At 36.2% G+C, this 19,454-nt stretch overlaps 1 long non-coding RNA gene across 1 annotated transcript; it reads left to right on the top strand.

Moving 5' to 3' along the window:
* The first annotated feature begins 722 nt into the window (after nucleotides 1-722).
* Nucleotides 723-18,935, top strand: LOC128027239 (uncharacterized). Its single transcript, XR_008186658.1, has 2 exons — nucleotides 723-853; nucleotides 18,590-18,935. It is a non-coding gene; the product is annotated as an uncharacterized LOC128027239 (long non-coding RNA).
* Nucleotides 18,936-19,454: the final 519 nt, after the last annotated feature.

Genomic DNA, 19,454 nt, shown 5'->3' with positions numbered 1-19,454 from the left:
CTACCTTTATGTCCATTTTGGAACTTGAAAGTTTTGGGTCCTGCTGACTTTTTATAATATGGACAAAAACTGCAGAACAATATTATTTTGTGTTTGTACAGGATTGGAATGAGATTTAGCTGAGTTAATGATAAGAGAATTTTTATTTTTTGGATGATCTGCATTTTTAACTGTCAATTATGATAAATAGATTTGTGAGTTTTAATTTAGTGTATTTAATGAAAATTAGGTTTGCTTGCGTCCTCAAAGCACACAACTCAAATGCATGCAAATTATCGACCACAATGGTATGCACAGCTGCACCTGCGCAGCCCGCTTCTTTCATGTGTAACCCTTGATCCCATCACCACACCACGTCATCTTCACACTGGCATTGTCGTCCCAAAAAAGACATGCCCTCTTTGCTGCCATGTCCAGAATGACGGATGCTACATTTACGCCAGCTTGTTCAGTGCAGCTTTGCGAGGTTTGGAGGGCCGGAGGAGAAGGCAAAAGCAAACAGTCCGTTTCATCCCTTTTCTTTTGGACCTTTTCTGTTTATTGTGAGCCGAGTGTGTAATGTGGTGGTGAAGGGTGGGGGGAGAGTGGGGAAGCAGTATGGGGGTAAAGAACCTGATTGCTTTAATCTCAGTGTTGTGCGGTTTTGGCCTTTCATGGGGCACTGAGGCTGTGTGATTCAGAGCTCTGGCCCCAGCTCCTCTCACCCGCTCATTGTTCTCTGCAGAAAATCAATTCTCCTGAAGACCCCTCCTTAATCCCATTTTTCGCCGACCACAAAGGCCACTTGTGTGCGACCCCGCTGGACTATGGACTGGGATGATGTGGATGTCTGCTCGGATTCCAGCCCTTTCAGGTACTGCCGGCTCGCCTTACTTTATAGTGCCAAGTACAGGACTCGACAGGAAGACATTTGCGATCATAATTTCCTGTGGAGTGCTGTCCAGCCCCTCCCCCTCAGCTCACCCCACGCCCCCAGAATAGTTTTAATTAGGCCCGACAACCACAGAGAGGAGGGATCAGTCTGCAACAATGACTGTCCCTATGAACAGAGGACACACTGACCAGAGCCTTTACTCTGCAGAGAAGCAGAGAATCAAATTATTATGCATTTCATAACAGTCATGCATAGGGAAGAACTAAATGAAGCACAATCAACTCAGGATTCAGAGGTATATGGGTTAATGTTGTATAATGTGTTCAGTATATAAAAAAAGTGTCACGTTCTTAAAAATGTACACCTTGTATTCATGTTAGTTTTCTGTGGTTTAAATTTAGTGAACCTAAAAATGCAGTGTAGTATAATTGTCAAGTTGCTAAGTAATGAGATATGTTCATTAAACCTTGAACATGTGAGTGTACACATCTTAATACTTTTTGTTAATAATTCATGCAATAAAAAAAAAAAAAAAACAATTCAACCAATTTTTTAAGAGTAAAAAGTATTTATACTAACATCAAATATTAATGATTTATAAATATCTTAACTTTTTTGGGGGGGTTGGATCACAGACTGTAAGGCCTCTGCAGTTTCCTGTTGTCTCACATTTATTATACAGGTGCTTGCATGTTAGTTGGACCACATTTTTAAAATATTAATTAGTTAGTTAGTTTTGTTAAAATATCGATTTTTTTTTATAATAATACTACTATATATTTCCAAACTATTTGAGATTTTCTTTTCAAGGAGGTATTTTTATAAAATGTTTAAGTTTACAATTATAATGCACTGTTTCTCTACACCATTTTAAATAAACACAACAAAAAAAGAGATTGTTACATTATAAATACCTATATGCACACAGCAAAAACAGCACACATTTTTTGCACATAGAACAATGTATAGTGCCCTCCATGATTTGAGGATATCATTAAATCCGTTTTTGATGAAATAGCTAGAAGTCAGTTCTTTCTATATATTCCCAAATTGTCCAGGGATCAAAACCCCAGTTTGACTGCTGGGAAAACGGAAACCAAACATCCAAACGGCTATCAACAAACCCCCAGGCCCTCAAGGTGCATCTTGTTCATGTTTCAGGTAGAATTTTAGATGTCCTCGTGCCTGTTTACTTCATGTTTGATGAGAGGATTCTTCACCTGTCAGGTACAGCCTTTGGACCGGGCCTGACATCTGATGATCTTTATATGGAATTCATACAGTACATCAAAACCTTAACCTGCTCCGGCTCTGTGACTGCTGGACTTTATCAGTCGGCTTTGATGAGGCATTTCTAGCACTCTCCAAAGAGTTGGCAAAGAACCCATCATCACAGCACCCATCTCTCTTAATTACAGTCAGTTATATCTCTACAAGCAAAAGCAAAATAAACCTGATCAAGAAGACAAAGGAGTAAGTCTGTGGAGGAGGTTTCATTACCCTTCCCTCTCTTTACCTTTCTATGTGTTTCTCGCTGAAAGGGAACAAAGACGGAACCCTACCGACTGAAAACTAGCAGAACAGTGAAACAACAGGACACAACTGATCACTCATGCATGGTTGGGATTAGGATAAAAGTATAAAGAGCATGGAGAAGAAAGAGCACAACAAAAGGGGACTGACTAACTTTTTTCTCTTTCTTTTGATGTGAAAGGAATCAAAAAAAGGAAGGTCTGGCCATATGAAAAGATAGAGAAAGAGATTAACAAATAGAAGCAGTCCTTTTTAGCCTCGCTACGCTTCCACTTCTACTTCTTTTAACCAAAAACATGAAAGGCAGGACTGAGGTCTCTAGCAACCAAACCCTCGGAAGAAGTTGTTACCAGAACTTTTCATCCCGAATCATCATATTTAACTTGAGCCGTGCATTTGTGCAAAAATCAACCTCCATGGGAATTTTGCCATGGCACAAGCAGCGTTTATTGTGATTCCGGTTGACCAACTGGCTTGTGAAGTCTTCAATGACACACCAGCTAACAAGACCGCCGTCCTTACAGCCCCTGCCCCTGTACTAAGTGGAAATAATCCAGAAATACTTTGCACATCTAGTCTGCTTTGGCCTTCATCCAAATTGCACTCTATTCTTTTTAATCTCCCTTAATAAAAAGGAGGGGATAAGAGAGAGATTAACATCTGTGCCTTTTTTCCTCTGCCACGTTTGAGTGGACAAATGTGAATGAGGGGAGGTAGTGACTAGCCCCTCTTTGACGTTGGCATCACTAAAAGGTCTGCAAGGCGACTATGTTCGGGGCACTTCACAGATAGGTGCTCTAAAGGGAAAGTGGTGGAGCGTTTGGATGTCAAGAGCTCTTCATCAAGGATGAGTTTAGCAGGTCAAGCTCTCTACAGCCTTTAAAATATTGCCTGTTAAATGTTGTACTTGTGGTTTATTGCTCTACAGCTCTGTAAGAGGCAGTTGCTAATAGCACAGTTTAACAGATGCCTCTCGCAATGCAATGCACTTGTGGGCTCTCCTAAACACTCTGATATGATGCAGCTGTTTCGTTTTACTGCTGGGATTTGTGCGAGTTTCTCAGTGGCAGACAGTGTTTCTAACTACGCCTGAAGCTACGTGCTCATTAGCGTCTCAGTGTCATAGTGGACTCAGCCATTATTCAGTAGTAGACACACATTCTGTTCTGCGCTGAGGCCAAATGCAATAATACATGCACATTGCTCGTCAGCAACAAGGATCGCAGCATGAATTTTTAAACAACACACTCTTAAGTTTACTACGAATTACAAATGCACACGTTTCATCCACTACTTTGTAGACTTGGCTCACTGCCTGGCACAAAAGGAATCATTCAGCCAGCAGCTTACTTTTAAAGACACATTTTATGGCACTAAAGACGTTGCTTGTGATTAGATTGGATTTATTTGGAAGATGTCAGACTGTAAGTACAGTATTATCCCTCTGTTGGCAGTTGTAATGCCTTTTATAATGTTATGAGTAAAAATGTTTAACATTTATCAGTAGTATAGCATCACCTTGGTTTAATGTTTGTTTAACTCCTCCATTGATATTAAACACATGCTGCTCTTGTTTATTGACGTATACAAGTATGCAGTTATTTGATGAATCATATAGATTATTTCTGCCCCAGCAATGATCATTTCCAACTATTCAAAGTTTTATTTCAGTGACTTTAAAAATCTGTCTTGTTTGGAAGCTTCTTTTAAATTACTAGGTAATTTGTTAGATATCTCAATTCGTATATTTATTTCTTTAATATTATGAGAAATTAAATTGCACTTGCAAGATATGAAGTCACTTTGAAAGTTGTGATTATGATGAACAAAGTTGCAATTGAGAAATATAAACTGTGAGATATAAAGTAGGGATACACAATATATTAGTATTGATATCAGTTATGGGCACATAAAAAAAAAAAATCTATATCGCATGCAAGTTATTCTTTAAGAGACTTTTAATTTAGGTTAATAATTGTATTCTTAAGCAAATCTCACATAAATATCAGTTTTCATATTGTACATTGTGTTGTCATGCCTAAATTCACTTGTAGAATTTAAAAGAAATTATTTTAGTGTTTATATTATACCGTTTATGTCAGGATTGGACAGCCCTGATTTATGTACTATATACTTAAGAATAATAATAAACTTAGTATAGAATTTTATATCATCCAGTTATCTAAAACTATTTAGAATATCATTGAATCAATAAATTAAAGTCGCAATGTGTGATATGAAGGTCCAAAATATATATAATTAAATGACAGTTGTGAGATATATATATATATATATATATATATATATATATATATATATATATATATATATATATATATATATATATATATATATATATATATATATATATATATATATATATATATATATATTTTTTTTTTTTTTTGTTTAATCTTAGGTGGAAATAGGCTTTAGGATCTTTGTAAATTCACAATTTGACTTATTATAATTACTGTAATGCACTTTAGTGCTATTTAATTTCAAGATTTATACAATAACAGTATATTTTAACAGTGTATAAACATTGTACTGCACAGAACCATATCAGTCACTATGGCTACTCATTTTTCACGTGTTTGTGTAATTCACAGGATGCAGTTATAATGTAGCTGTGTGTTTCCGGTCTGTTTGCTAAGGAGTAACATACTGCATACCTCATCATGGCACATCAGTCCTGGGGGTCTATGCCAAAACAGCTAGTGTCTCAATAACCCCGTCAACCCGTGAAAGGTAATTCTGAGAAAATGAGAGGGAGAAGGGCCAGGTTAAAGAGGCATCTAATGAAGTTACTGTCACTCATGGGCCTGGGGCTGCCACATGTGTGGAAAATTGCGGGAAAAGAAGCTGAGTGGTCTGGGCACTGGGGTCTCAGCTACAGGGGGTCCCTCCTCAAGGCACATTGTTTGCCGTCGTATACATGTTGTGCTTTGTTTTAAACTCAGCAAGATTTTAGCCAGTTGAGGTAAGACTGCAGAATTAAACAGCTTTAATGACATTACAAAGAGGGACTGTAACTGCTAGTGATGGAAGACCCATTATTTTACTGCCTTACCATTTTCTAAGCATTCAGGTGAGGTGAGCTTTGAGTTGGTGAAAAGGGGTCTAGATCTCATCTAAATCAGTAGTCCTGAGCTGGTTTGGTTTCAGGATCTATATTTTACATTGGACATTGAGTTTAAGCCACAGTACAATACAGTAACAACATTGTTTATTATATACTGTAAATGTTAACAAATCAGGGGACATTTCTTATTATTGTCTTGAAAACAGCTGAGCTGCTTAATATTTGGTGTGAACCGTGATAGTATTTTCATGGTTCCTTAATGAATAAAAAGCTCAAGAGAACAGTTTTTACTTTCACTTTTAATCCGTTTAATGCCTCCTTGCTGAATGAATGTCTTTTCTTTCTTTCTTGCAAAAAAAAAAAAAAAAAAAAAGAAACAACCTCTTGAATGGTGGTGTACATAAACTTGTTTTAGCATATAAATATTGCATTACATCAATTAGACAGCTAAAATTGTCAAAATACAGTTTTTGATTGGACAAGAACATTTGATGTCATCAAAAGCTGTAGGAAACGTGTCCTCCATTATTTATTTTTATTTTTATTTTTTTTACAGCTCCTCCCTTTATGATGTTCTTGTAGCTCTAATAGTAGAGCAAGGTGCTAGCCATGAGTTGGATTCCCAGAATGCAATGTGAGTGTCTTTTGGATTAGTGTCTGCTAAATGCATAAATGTAAAAGTTAATGTAGAAGTTGATGAGGCATTTTATTTACTTTTTAACATTATCATTGTCTTTCCTGTCCATGAACAAATTTGAACTGTGAGCCACCAGTTAAGAATCAATCTAGATCATTGTTGCTGATGTAATAATAGATAAGTAGTTGTGATAGTGTAGTTTGTAGTTAACATGTCTTGTCTAAATAGCTGCAATGATTCATCAAAGCTAAACACCTTTTAACATATCTATTTATACACAATTACTATTGTTATTCTAAGTTGTATAAGACACCCTCATTCTGAAGCTTAGTAGCCAGAGCACTACAGCTCTTCCTCTCTGGGGTGCAGTTAATCAACTCTAAGCAAATATGTCTGCTGAAGCATGAAAGCCCCATCGCTCACTCACTTCACAACAATCCTCTCTTCCACACATATACCACCACATCGTCCAGCATGTAGTACAGATCGACGATTACTTTACCGTGACACAGTATGTCCAGAGTGTAAAATAGCATAGAACATACAGGTATCCTTATTTGAGTGTCAGAATCTGAGCGCTCAAGCTATTTCAGCTTTCAGTCATGTCAGGTTAGTATCACTGCGAGTTCTCCTGTTTAATGCTATGACATATGCTAGTACTGGTGTTTTTGCCTCACGGGTCTCCCAGTGCACTAAGCTTTCTAATCCAAAATCATTTAGGGAGTGCAATCTATTGTTATAGGGATGGTGATCTGTAACCTCCTACCTAGTAAAGTTTATCTTTCACTCGGGTCTCCCTGACAAACAAAAACAAGAGCACAAAAGGGAGAGGGTGTGTGCGAGGGTGTTGTGGGCAGATGGGTCACATGCAGTCCTTTGAGAGTGTCCCCTATCAACCCCATTCACCAGGCCCAATAAAACTGACAGCATGCTTAAACACCTGACACAAGAAAAGAGGAAAAAACAAAGACGAGAAGAGGCAAGAACAATGGTAAAAATAAATAAGACAGCCCTCGGTGACTGATGTGTAAAGTCTATGGCTGACATCTTAGTGACCATTAATAAATGTGGCTGTGGTCACAAAGGGCGAGACTAAAAAGGGAGAAAAGAGGCGAAAGAGAAAAAAGTGAACGTTGCCTCCAGCTCTAAATTCCAATGCTTATTCATCAGGGTGGATGGAGCTTGCTTGGCTCATTTTTTAAATGCCGCTCGCTCTTAGAACCCCTTTAAGGTCTTTGTTTGTCTTTTTGGAGTCCATGAGAAAAGTCAATTATATTTCAACAACCATGCTTAGTTAACATCACCATGCAAATCTTAAAGGGTACCATTACTCTTAATCATAGTTTGGAGGGGGCGAGAAGTTGCTCTGAGATTGCTGCTGCTCTTCGGGCCTTTAAAGCGAGTAAGACGTTACGCACTGGGATGGCAAATCAAAAAGAGAGATGCGTGGAAAAATAAACACAAGTAGGAGATTAAAAACCCATGTTTATGCAACCCCGGTTATCCTTTCCTGAGGATTTCACACATGCCTCCAATTGATCGGAGCAGAGAGACCAAAAAAAAAAAAACGTCAAAAACCAATGCTGAAACCTCAAAACTTCATCAGTTATATTGTAAATTGCAGAGAGCAAGGGGAGTGAAGAAATATTTAAAAAGCAAAGTAATAATGTAAATTAGCAACACACACACACACAAGGTGAACAGGTTGCACCGTTTTAAGATGGATTTCTAATTACAGTGTCATGACATCTTGTGTAGTTCATAGCAACACACTATTCACTTGAGTATAATTACATAACCTCAAACTATATGTACCATAAACCAACTATTAGAGGTGATCTGCACAAGTGATTGTAACAACCTTAGCAGAATTGTTTGTTTAGCTTAAGCACATAGCTTACAATTACAAGTTGTTTGAGTAAAAGCTTCTGGCAGATGCTAAAAGCAACAGTTCTACCAAAATTGAAAATTCTATAATTATTTGCTCACCTTCTTGTTGTTCCAAACATGTATGAACTTCTTTCTTCTGTGGAACGTACAAAAGGTATTTTGAGACATGTTTCATCATTTATTTTGACCATTCAGTGAAAATCAATGGTAACACAAACTATTCAGTAGATTTTCTTCATACTGTCCTCTTTTGTGTTCTGCAGAAGAAAGAAAAGAGAAGAAGGAAGGAAGGAAGGAAGGAAGGAGGGAAAGAAGGAAGTAATTGATTGATTGATTGATTGATTGATTGGAACAAAATGAGGCAAAACAATGATAATTGTTTTTTTCCTAATGCGAACAACATTTTAATGATATGAAGAACATTTTTTGAAATGGAAAGGTTCCGTAAAGGTTCCTCATGGAACCGTAGAAGCCAGTAAAGTGCCAACAAAGTGTAAAGTTGTTTTTAAGAGTGTATCCCTTAAAGTGTAATAGTATGTAAGGATAAATGAAAATAACCAAGAGAATTGCTAAATAATAAGAATCCAAATTGTTAAAATAAATGATATACTGTACATTTTTTTGCTTGGTAGCGAAGGGCTCCTGCATAAAAACTTGAGTCCCAATCTGAACAGAGACATCTAAATGTTGAGTCAAAAATAAATGGAGTGCCACTCCCTTTGAGAGCTTGCTATAAATCAGATTGAAGACATACAGCCCTGTGGAGAGCTCCTCGGTCGGGTGTCAGGGTAAACTGTGCTGAATCCATCTGTGCAATCTCATCGTCATTATGTCCCTGCTGTTATCAGAGCCGTAAATCATCCAAACAAACTTTAACTTCTGCACATCCGCTGTCTGCTTACAGAAATACATGCTCTAGATGTTTCCAGCGATTCTCTCAGAAGCACTTGTAAAGTACATCTGTTTACAGGTCTGTGAGTCTGAGGTGCAACTTTCAGTGTTATTGTGTTGAATCAATATAAACAAACACAGGTAAATCAACCACACTTTAATTTGTTAATTTAGGTAACTAATTTATCACACGTGATGATGGCAGAATAACATTTACCTACTGCTTAGATTCACTGGTATGTGCTGAGTGTTGGTAAAATATTCACCCTATAATGTATTTGGGAACTGATGTGTGTTAATCTGGCTGATAGACTGTGCTCTTCTGTGATTCTGTGCTGAGATACGCCTGGCTTCTTCTTTGATCTGGTGCACTCACCAGGAAGAAATAGATTACAGGGTTTGTGAAATCAAAATACATCACAAATAGATTCTGGGTGCAAATGCTCAGGTTGAAAATGAACTGAAAAACTGCACATCACCAGTCATTTAGGTAAACATAGCCTTCGTAATTAAAGGTTCGGCTGAGCATTGTTTTAACAGTTTAAAGTATTGTATGATATTTGCAGCAGTGGATATAAATTAATCGTCAAACACTGAGCAAAGCTATTCGAACTCAAGAAAAGTTTTTATTTTATCTAATTTAATGCATTTTATGTGTTTGAGAAGCATTGCTTTTGTATAATTTCATTTTTTTTATTTTTCTCTTTCTTTAATGTCAATAAGAAGTTAAATATTAGTATTTTTTGTCATTCAAAATTATGCATACCTTTGGGAATCCAAGGTCAGATTAAGTATGCTTTATTCAGTGTTTGTATCCAGAACAAAAGTGCATTAGAGCAGTTATCTCAAGCATACATGTTGAGATGTGGAGGAAGTCTCACAGCGCAGGTGTCGTATGCACCAGACAGACACGAGGGGTCAAAGTTTGCTAGGAACACAGGGAACCCTGCGGAGAACAAGCACGTGCTATTGTCCCATGACCCAGGACGTGCTTGTGGCAGAGATGTGGCCTCTCTGTCTGGTCTCGGCACTCATGGCTGTTGTACTTCAGAGAAGAGTAGAGCCTTAAGAGGAGACAGACTGACAAGTTGTGCTGTTTCTCAGTGGCTAGTTGCGCCCTCTTTTGGTTTGTACAAGTTATGGTAGAAATGTGTTGTGTCAAATCACTGTCCTTTTGCTTTTTCATTGTTTTTCTGCTTAAAAGATGACAATTAAATTTGAAATGGAAATGTGTTCAGAATTCACAAAGTTCATCGGTTATTTTGTATATCTTCAGAAGATGAAATACCGATCACTTAATTACAAATGCTGTTAAGAAAATGAAAGTGTGTTTGAGTGAAGTATTTTGTTCACTGACTGTGATGATTTGCCAGCTTGTTTTATCCATAATGTAGGCAGTTACAAACTGACTTGAAAATGGATTGACATGCCTCTGGTACCCTTAAGTCATGTGAATTTGGGTCAGGCCTACCAAGTGTTTCTGTCTTTTGGGGGGGTCTTTTTGTAGTCATAATAATTGTACATAAATATTTCAATACAACAGCATCATTGGTATAAATGAGTGCATCAGAATATTAACCAGCTGCTTTGCTTATTAATTAAAATTATTGAATTTTTGTTTACATTTAGGTATAATTAGTTTATATACAGTATATGGGTTTTGGTTTATGTTTTGGTTTGCTTGTTGTGTTTAGATGTATTTGAAAACTCACTTGTATGACACGGATGGTCATGCGTTCTCAAAATGGCAAGTGTCATGATGTCCAATATGTAGAATAAAATGGCTTTTTCTAAGAGAAAATCTTCAGCTTGTTTGAATATAAGTCATTTTAATGATATTTCACTAGTGCTTCTTTTGCATAAAACTTTAAAACCTTTTAATACAGTCTCCAGGAGGAATGTTCAAGAAGCATCAAGATCAGACAATGACACGCTGAAAGTTTGCATCTCCATTTAACTGAAACACTCTAGCAGGGGGTAACATTTCTACATATAAATCACATTCCTGCTTAAATTAAATGTTATTAACTTTTATTCTGCATTGGGCCCGGAATAAAAGCGTGCTAAGTGAACCTGTGTTTCTATAAATAGTTTCTGCTAGAAAACAACAGGTTACATTTATCATTATAAGTCGGCACCGTGTGACGCACCATCTCCTAGGGTGCATGTTACCGCATTTTCAGAAGAATTGTTTAATGTGGAGACAGAGATATTTTTCAAATCTAATGCCCTTCTTCGCTCAGGATAAGAGCTTGATTTTAAACCTGACAGGTTAGAGAGGAGGTGGAGGTTCTTTGTTCCCCGATTCCACTCTGCACACGAGGCTTTCAGAGCTTAGTCTATTTGAACATGCAACAGTTTAAAGCTGCTATCAATCAGCATGGGGTCCCAGAGTGAGCAAAATGAGAGAGGCTGATATAGAAGGAAAGAAGTTATCGCACTGTTTATTCAAAGCTGACATGAGACAAACTTGTTACTGTGTTTCGTGCCTGTTCATGCATGTCAGGAGCGCTGTGAGGAGTGGAGGGAGAGATGTAAGAGGGAGTGGAAACCAGCACAGGTTTCAGGCAACTTTGACACCCCAGCTAAAAACGAGAGCCTTCATTCGAGCCCCTTAGCTGTCTTACTCTCATCAGGAGTGCGGGGGAGTGGCAGACACACTTTTTTTTCTCTAAACTCAGAGCTTATTTTAAGTTAAAGATGACAAAACCTGCTGGCACCGCTGGAGTGTGTTTACTTCGGTGAGCTCCAAACTCCAAGCAGATGGTCACCTGGATTCATTTTTTCCATTTAGTCATCTCATCATTTAAATCAATTTAATCCAGCCCATAAGATTCGGGTGCCAGTCACCTCATTTAAAGACATCTTGGCTTGTTCATGTCAGTGTTCACATGGAGGCCGTCAGTTTGAGTGGTTCCCTTATATTCATGTTTAGTTGTGTAGACCGCCGATTGTATAGACATGCCAAATTGCCAAAACTTTCAGCCTTAGTAAAAAAAATAGTTTATGACAAATAAGGATATTAAAACAGCTGTTGTTGAAACTGTAAAACCATATTATATTGACATTAAATTTCAGTTGATTATCTGTCACAAAAAATTTTAACTGTCCACATCTGCAAAAATTTACTTCTCAGCAGATGTTTAGGAACGTGATGTAGTCGTTTTTGTTGCCAAGTAGTGTGTTTGTTGAAAATTTCACCCAAATGGCTTCTAGCTCTATCATAGAGAACAGCAGGGGCTACATATTAAAAAATCTGAAGTATTTTCATTGTTTTTTATTTATTTATTTATTGTATTTTTTATTTATTTACTGAAAATAGATCCAAAATGACCTGAAGATATATTTTGGAATATTTTGGACTCCTAAACTGAAAGTATTTATTTTTCCTTTCATCCTTCATATTAATGAATTCATATTGAAAATATTATGTTGCTATATATGTCAAACTACAACAAAATTAGTATGTTTTCATGGCATGCAATAAAAATGTGATGATTAGTTAAAATGGTGATCTTTACATGAAATTTTAATGCCACATAGACTATTGACTTTGTCTCCTCACTGAACACTAGCACAAAATTGCAAAAATATTATATTATATTATATTATATTATATTATATTATATTATATTATATTATATTATATTATATTATATTATATTATATTATATTATATTATATTATATTATATTATATTATATTATATTATATTATATTATATTAAAGGAGATTTCAATGGCACAGACGGATGAACACTAGAGGGCGCCAAGAGAACATCTCTTTCCCGAGATTTAGTTTTTGTTTTGAAAATGTTGAAGATGCTTTATGTTGCATGAGGTTGGACACACTTGTGCTTTCCATAAATGAGCACTGACAGTCGTAGTATGAGACAGCTCTGAGCTGACTTCAGAAGCTCACCTTGTTCTGAGTTCATCACTCAAAAGTTGTTGGATGGAAAATGTTAGATGTTGAAATCTTCTAAAGGAATGTTAATGTATTGCTAATGAAATTTCTAAGAGGATATGCATATCAAAAGAACCACACAGAAATCCTCTATGAACTGAAATTCTGAAAAAAAAAGTATGTTCATTTTAAATTAACCATTAAAATAGTGTTTGATTCCCAGATGATTCTTGTTTGATTTATTTATTATTAGTTAAAAATTATAAAATTCCAATTAGCAATACATTAGCATTAGCCACACATTTTGATAAAATCTAATGGATTCAGTGCTTGCATGCAGATCCATGAGTGTCTTTTTTGTCCTAAGAGGGAATTTATCACTGTGCTCTGGAAGTGTATTCTTGTTTTCATGTGCACTTCACTTCAGTCCTGCGTTTTTAACAGTGATGACGGCAGTAGAGTGTTAATCACGGTCTGTCTGTAGTATACGCAGCCTCTCAGACATATATTTATGTCCTAATCACGGGTTCCACTTTGAAGAATATGTTCTGTGAGACATCTATAATATTCAGACCCGAGAAGAGATCTGAAAACACACACACAGGCTCAGATCTACTGAAGCTCTATGCTTATGTCTCTATAACACATCTAGATGAAATAGGTTCAGTGTAGAGCTGTATGGTGTAGATAATCTACACTGACTTCAATGCAAAAACTGTTTCGGATTTAACAGCATTTTCAGTGTTCAGTGTTCATTTGAATCTGAGCATGTGTTTAGTGCAGTGCTGGTCTCAGCGAGGAGGGGACTCAGTTAATCTCATGCACTCTTATTAATTACCCCTCCGTAAGCCTCAGGGCTTTCACACATATCAGGGAGCACACCCGCTCAGATTTAATTGAATGTACGCTAATGGGATGGGATCAGAATCAGGACTATTAAAGCTGATCAGAGTTAACAGGACAGTTAGGCTTGTCTGAGACGTGTCTAGTCTTGGTACGAGATCTTGTTTTGTGGATTTTAAAACCACTGTTTGCTAAACTGTTGTGTGGTTTTATGGCCTAGACTGCTGAAGTTGATATTGCAATTTCAGAACCTTAGATAAAAGGCAATAAGGACTCTGTTATTTGTCTGAAGTTCTTCAGTGCAGGTTAATGTTGTCATCGGGGATTTTAAGGGATGTATGATGGTGCACTTGAGTACTGCTTTTATTTTGTTTAATAACAGACCTGCAGTGTATGGAACCTGATTTCAAGAGGGTTTTTATTATAAGTAAGATGGATTATTGGGAGGCCAATGGGGATGTAAAACCGCAGATTTAATAAATAAAAAAAGGGCCTCCATAGGAAGGCGGGCATAAGTATGTCTTAATATAAATAATGAAAAATAATATATATATATATACAGTACAGACCAAAAGTTTGGAAACATTACTATTTTTAATGTTTTTGAAAGAAGTTTCTTTTGCTCATCAAGCCTGCATTTATTTGATCAAAAATGCTGCTTAATATTTTTTCAGAACATGTGATACTTTTTAAGGATACTTTGATGAATAAAAAGTAAAAAAACAAAACAAAAAAAAACAAGCTATGTTTTTAAAATATAAATATTTTGTAGTAATAAAATACATACTGGTCAGTAATTTTCTTTCTTTTTTAAAAAATAAAATCAATACTTTTATTCAGTAAGGATGTGTTAAATTGATAAAAAGTGATTGTAAAAAAAAATATATTATTAGAATATATATTATTCAAATTTTTATTTTATTTTGAAAAAATGCAGTTCTTTTTAACCTTTTATTCATCAAATATATTAGACAGCAGAACTGTTTCCAACACTCATAATAAATCAGAATATTAGAATGATTTCTAAATGATCATGTGACAGACTGGATGTTACATGTGACACTGAAGGCTGGAATACTGATGCTGAAAATTCAGCTTTGCATCACAGGAATATTTTTTTTTAATTTTTTTTAAGTATATTCAAATAAAAAAACTATTATTTTAAGTTGTAATAATATTTCACAATATTACTGTTTTTTTTTCTGTATTTTTGATCAAATAAACGCAGGCTTGATGAGCAGAAGAAACTTCTTTCAAAAACATATAAAAAATAGTAATGTTTTCAAACTTTTGGTCTGTACTGTATATATATATATATATATATATATATATATATATATATATATATATATATATATATATATATATATATAGAGCTGTCAATGTTAATGTTAAACCTAAACATTCAATTGTTTATTAATTATATATTTTAAGTTAAGTTTTAAACTATAAGCCTGTTAGTTTTTTTTATTTAATATTTTATACATCTTGAATTATTCTAATTGTGGATAGAAAAAGTCATTTTTATACATTTACGTTTTCCATATAATATAATTTATACTATAATAATAATAATTTATTTTGGCTGTAGTGCATTGACAATATAAATGAGAATTATTTATAATTAAATGTTTATATATATATATATATATATTTTTTTTTTTTTTTTTTTTGTGGAATTATTTAATTACTAGTACAATAGGATTTCTTGAGGGGTTAAACCAAATCATCTAGATTTAAGGCTTCAGTGTCTTCCATGCTTCTGAGCACTGCCTTGGCTTATTCTGTTCAACCTGCTCTTCAAAACCTATTTGGTGTAGAATATCTCCCCTGAGCCGCCCTGACAGTGGCCGCAGTCCTCCATTTATAAGCCTGTGTTTTCCTGCTTTCCCGTCCTGCCATAGTGCTGAATGTCTCTTCCTCTGCTGCTGTTCGGCCTTTCTGCAGCACTACCCCACTAATGTTATTTTCCATGGTTAAAAACCATAAAAGCTACCCTAAGTACTTCAGTGGTGAACATATGCTAACAAAAGTGAAGCTGTAATTACGGTATTGATCGTGTGGAATGCATCCATGCACTCTTTTACCTGCAGAAACAACCAGTTCTTCTCAAACACTTTCTATTACTGTGTCCATGTTATCTGTATAATTCAGTATGTGTATACTTAAGTGTACTGCTTAACATCAACAAGCAGCACCAGAAGCTTATTGTGTACTTTGTTCATCAGTTTTAGTAACTTAGTTCATATGTAAATACGTTGTCAGTGCTTTAATGTTAAATGTGACCTTGTTTTTCTCCATCTTTATGTACATAGTGTATTGCAGCAGATTTGTTGAACACCTATGAATCTACCACTGATTTACCATATCAGATTTTCACATTTAACACTGTTTCTAATTGTATATAACTGTCCTATTTTATCTTCATCTTTAGCATTGCAGGTGTAGAAGATCAGTTTGCACCTTATGTTAAAATTAGTCTTAAAATGGCAGCTTTCTCATCCTCCAAAGTGTCCAGCTTCCTCCTTGTCTGTTCTGGCAGACAGGAACTGGCTTTCTTTCTGCTTGATCTCAAAAATGCATCTAAAAGCCTCTAAAATGTCCATCAACGCTCTCCAATCTGCCACCATCAATGAGATCAATGCTCAAAGATGGTGAATATACTGTAATTCATGTACCTATAAACACATCCAAACATGCTACAGATGTTTATTTCATCCTTCCAGCCATCATATTGATCTTTGTGTAAATTAACATCTGCACTGACCTGTTTCCTGTCTGTTTGTTCCTTTATCATAATAGCCACATTATTAATTGTTGACTCTTATGGTTTGATACAAGGCCAGCAGTCTACTTTACATCAGCATGTCGAGCAGACTTCATCTGACCAAGAGGTGGCAGTGTAGATCTCAGGATCCCACATGGCAGACCCTCCTGTCGCTGTAAAAGATCTAAAAATCTATAACATGTCAGATCAGTTATAATTGAATTTATCTGTCTGACTGATATATTTATACCTTCTTCTTTGTGTCTCATGGAAATTAAGCCACTCAAATGGCAGGATGATTTGATTCCTTGGAGTTAAAGTAGGGGTTTTTTTCCCCTCTTTTTTTTTTCTTCCATGTACGCAATGCCATGTCTGACATGACTGTCAACATTAGCTTGTGCTTTACTGAAAGAGTGAAAAAATTACTTTCTCTAACAAAGCGGTCTGTTTTCTGTTATTTTGAGCTTACACGGGTTGATTTCAGTGAAATGTTTGTTACGTAACCGAGATGTAGAGGAGGATTGAGATATAGAAACAGTTGCTTGTTCCATCTGACACACAAAGACAGATGTTAATAGCAGAGGGAGTTAGATGGCACCACAGTTGTGAGATTACCATATCTTTATTGTTTTGCTAAAAATATTTCTGTAAGTGACCCTTTCAAAAATAGCCTGCTGTGAAACTACAGAATGTTTTAGAAGGACCAGGACACTTTTAACTCTATCTCGTGTGGTACAGTGTTGACCCCTTTGTGAATAATGCATCTGCCTATCAGGCCTTCGACTGTTGGGAATGTGCCAAGTGATGGCCTTCTGGCAGGGTCTTCTTCTCTGGTGATGTTGGAGATTGTGAGCAGATTCATATTAGGCAGCCTGCTATTATGCACATGTTTGGATGTTCATCTCGTACAGCAGCCCATTTCTTTACTGCATTTATTCATGGAGGGTAATTTATAAATATGCTATTGTTCATTAATTCATGCTTGTTCATAATACATGATCTAATGGGGCGGCAGTGGCTCGGAGGTTCATGTAGGTTGCCTACAAACCGGAAGGTTGGTGGTTCAATTCCCAGCCCCACTTGATCAAGTGTCGTTGTGTCCTTGAGCAAGACACCTAACCCCAGCTGCTCCCGACGAGCTGGATGGTGCCTTGGATGGCTGAAACCACCGCCGTCAGTGTAGGATTGAATGGGTGAATGGGTGAATGTGAGGCAACTTGTAAAGTGCTTTGGATGGCCATGGGTCTGTTGAAAGCGCTATGTAAATGCAGTCCATAATGTATAATTTGAACTATTATTATAAATGTATAAAATGTATTATTATATGTAGAATATACACTATTGTTCCAAGAATTTAGTTTGGTAAGATTTTATATATGAGCTATCTACTTTAGTTAAAATAGATCTAAATATGATCTAAATATACAAAACATTAACAAATCTTATTACATGCTATTAAATAAATTGCCCATAGTTCATGAACTAATTTTGACACACAATTTCATGTTTTTAAAATAAGTCTTGTATGTTCACCAAGGTTGCATGTATTTAATAAAAAATACAGTAAAAAAATGATTAGTTAAAAATAAATGTAAACATAATTTTCCTGTGATGGCCGAGCTAAATTTTCAGCAGCAAAGTCTTCAGTGTCACATGATCTTTCAGAAATCATTCTAATATACTGATTTTCTGCTGAAGAACATTACTTATTATTATCAGTGTTATCAATTTGTTTTAGGATATTTTGATGAATAGAAAGTTCAAGAGAACAGTATTGATATAAAATGGAAATATTTTGTAATGTTATATATGTTTGTACTGTCGCTTCTGCTCAATTTAATGCATCCTTGCTGAAAAAAAATACTGACCACAAACTTTACTGAACAGTATGTAGAGTACAACATTAACCAACATAATAAATGTTGTAAAAGTATTGTGTTCTAAGAACTACAAACTAACCATGACAGATTAACTTTGGCTTTGGCTAACATGCTGCTTATGGTTGTTATCAGCAGACATATAGAAGCCGTAGCATAAAAATGACCCTTTTATGTATCCTTCACTTTCTCTCGTGAGCCCTCAGCTCTGTACTTGCCTCTCCTGCACATCACCATATAAATAAATAAAGCCAGCAGGTCATTTAGTGTGTCTGCTTATTTTCAGGAGAGCCTTTGAAGATGAAACAACTGCATTCCAAGTCCCAGTCTCCCTCCCTGGAGACATGCTTTCCAAAAGACTACAGCCGCAGCACAAAGCCAGCCTTGACATTTGCATAAATCCATCAGCGTCACCACGACTGCACTGACTCCTAGGTCGCCATCCGCCATCACATTTTGAAGAAAAAAATAGGCAGGAATGGTGAAAAAAAATCACAGCAAATGTTGTAAAGCTTTTGCACTGCTATGCTGCAGTCAGATGATTACACTAACAGGTCTCAAATAAGCGCTTTTCAGGTACAACAATAAAAAAAACAGCCATGACTTTGGTTATTGCCTTGAGTTTTGCAACATGACATGTGTGCGTGAGATTGTTTATGTGTGCGAGAGAGTGCTGCTTGACGGAGGAGGCAGTGCATATGAATTCATCTGTCCAAGATTCATGAGTAAATGCTGTGGACAAGGCCAGTGGCCTCACCTGGCTGTCGATTGTCTTGATTTCACTGGTGTCACTTTCAATTTAGCCGGCGGCTGAGATGAGAGTTAACTCTGCAGCCTGCACGCACACCACTCCACCTCCTGCTCTCTGGAGCTACAAGTCTGCAGGCTGCAACAGCAGGAACTGTATCAGAAAAGCTCATCATCAGACTGAACCGTTATAGTATCTGGATCGTGCCGTTTCTGTGTTGATCCACACTTTTTGACACAATTAAAAGTTTTTTTTTTTCCCATTGAGGTGCTGTGGAATCAGGATTAGAAATCAAATACATTACTTGTCACCTATGTCTCAGGCTTTCTCTTATTCTGTTCTTCTGTTAACCAAATATTAGCGAGGTTGGCTAGCTACCTAGCAACACCAGAGTTGTCCTAGC

Source organism: Carassius gibelio, chromosome A14 (genome assembly GCF_023724105.1).
Source record: "Carassius gibelio isolate Cgi1373 ecotype wild population from Czech Republic chromosome A14, carGib1.2-hapl.c, whole genome shotgun sequence".
Taxonomy (NCBI): Eukaryota; Metazoa; Chordata; class Actinopteri; order Cypriniformes; family Cyprinidae; genus Carassius; species Carassius gibelio.
This window is presented reverse-complemented; position numbering and strand designations above follow the sequence as displayed.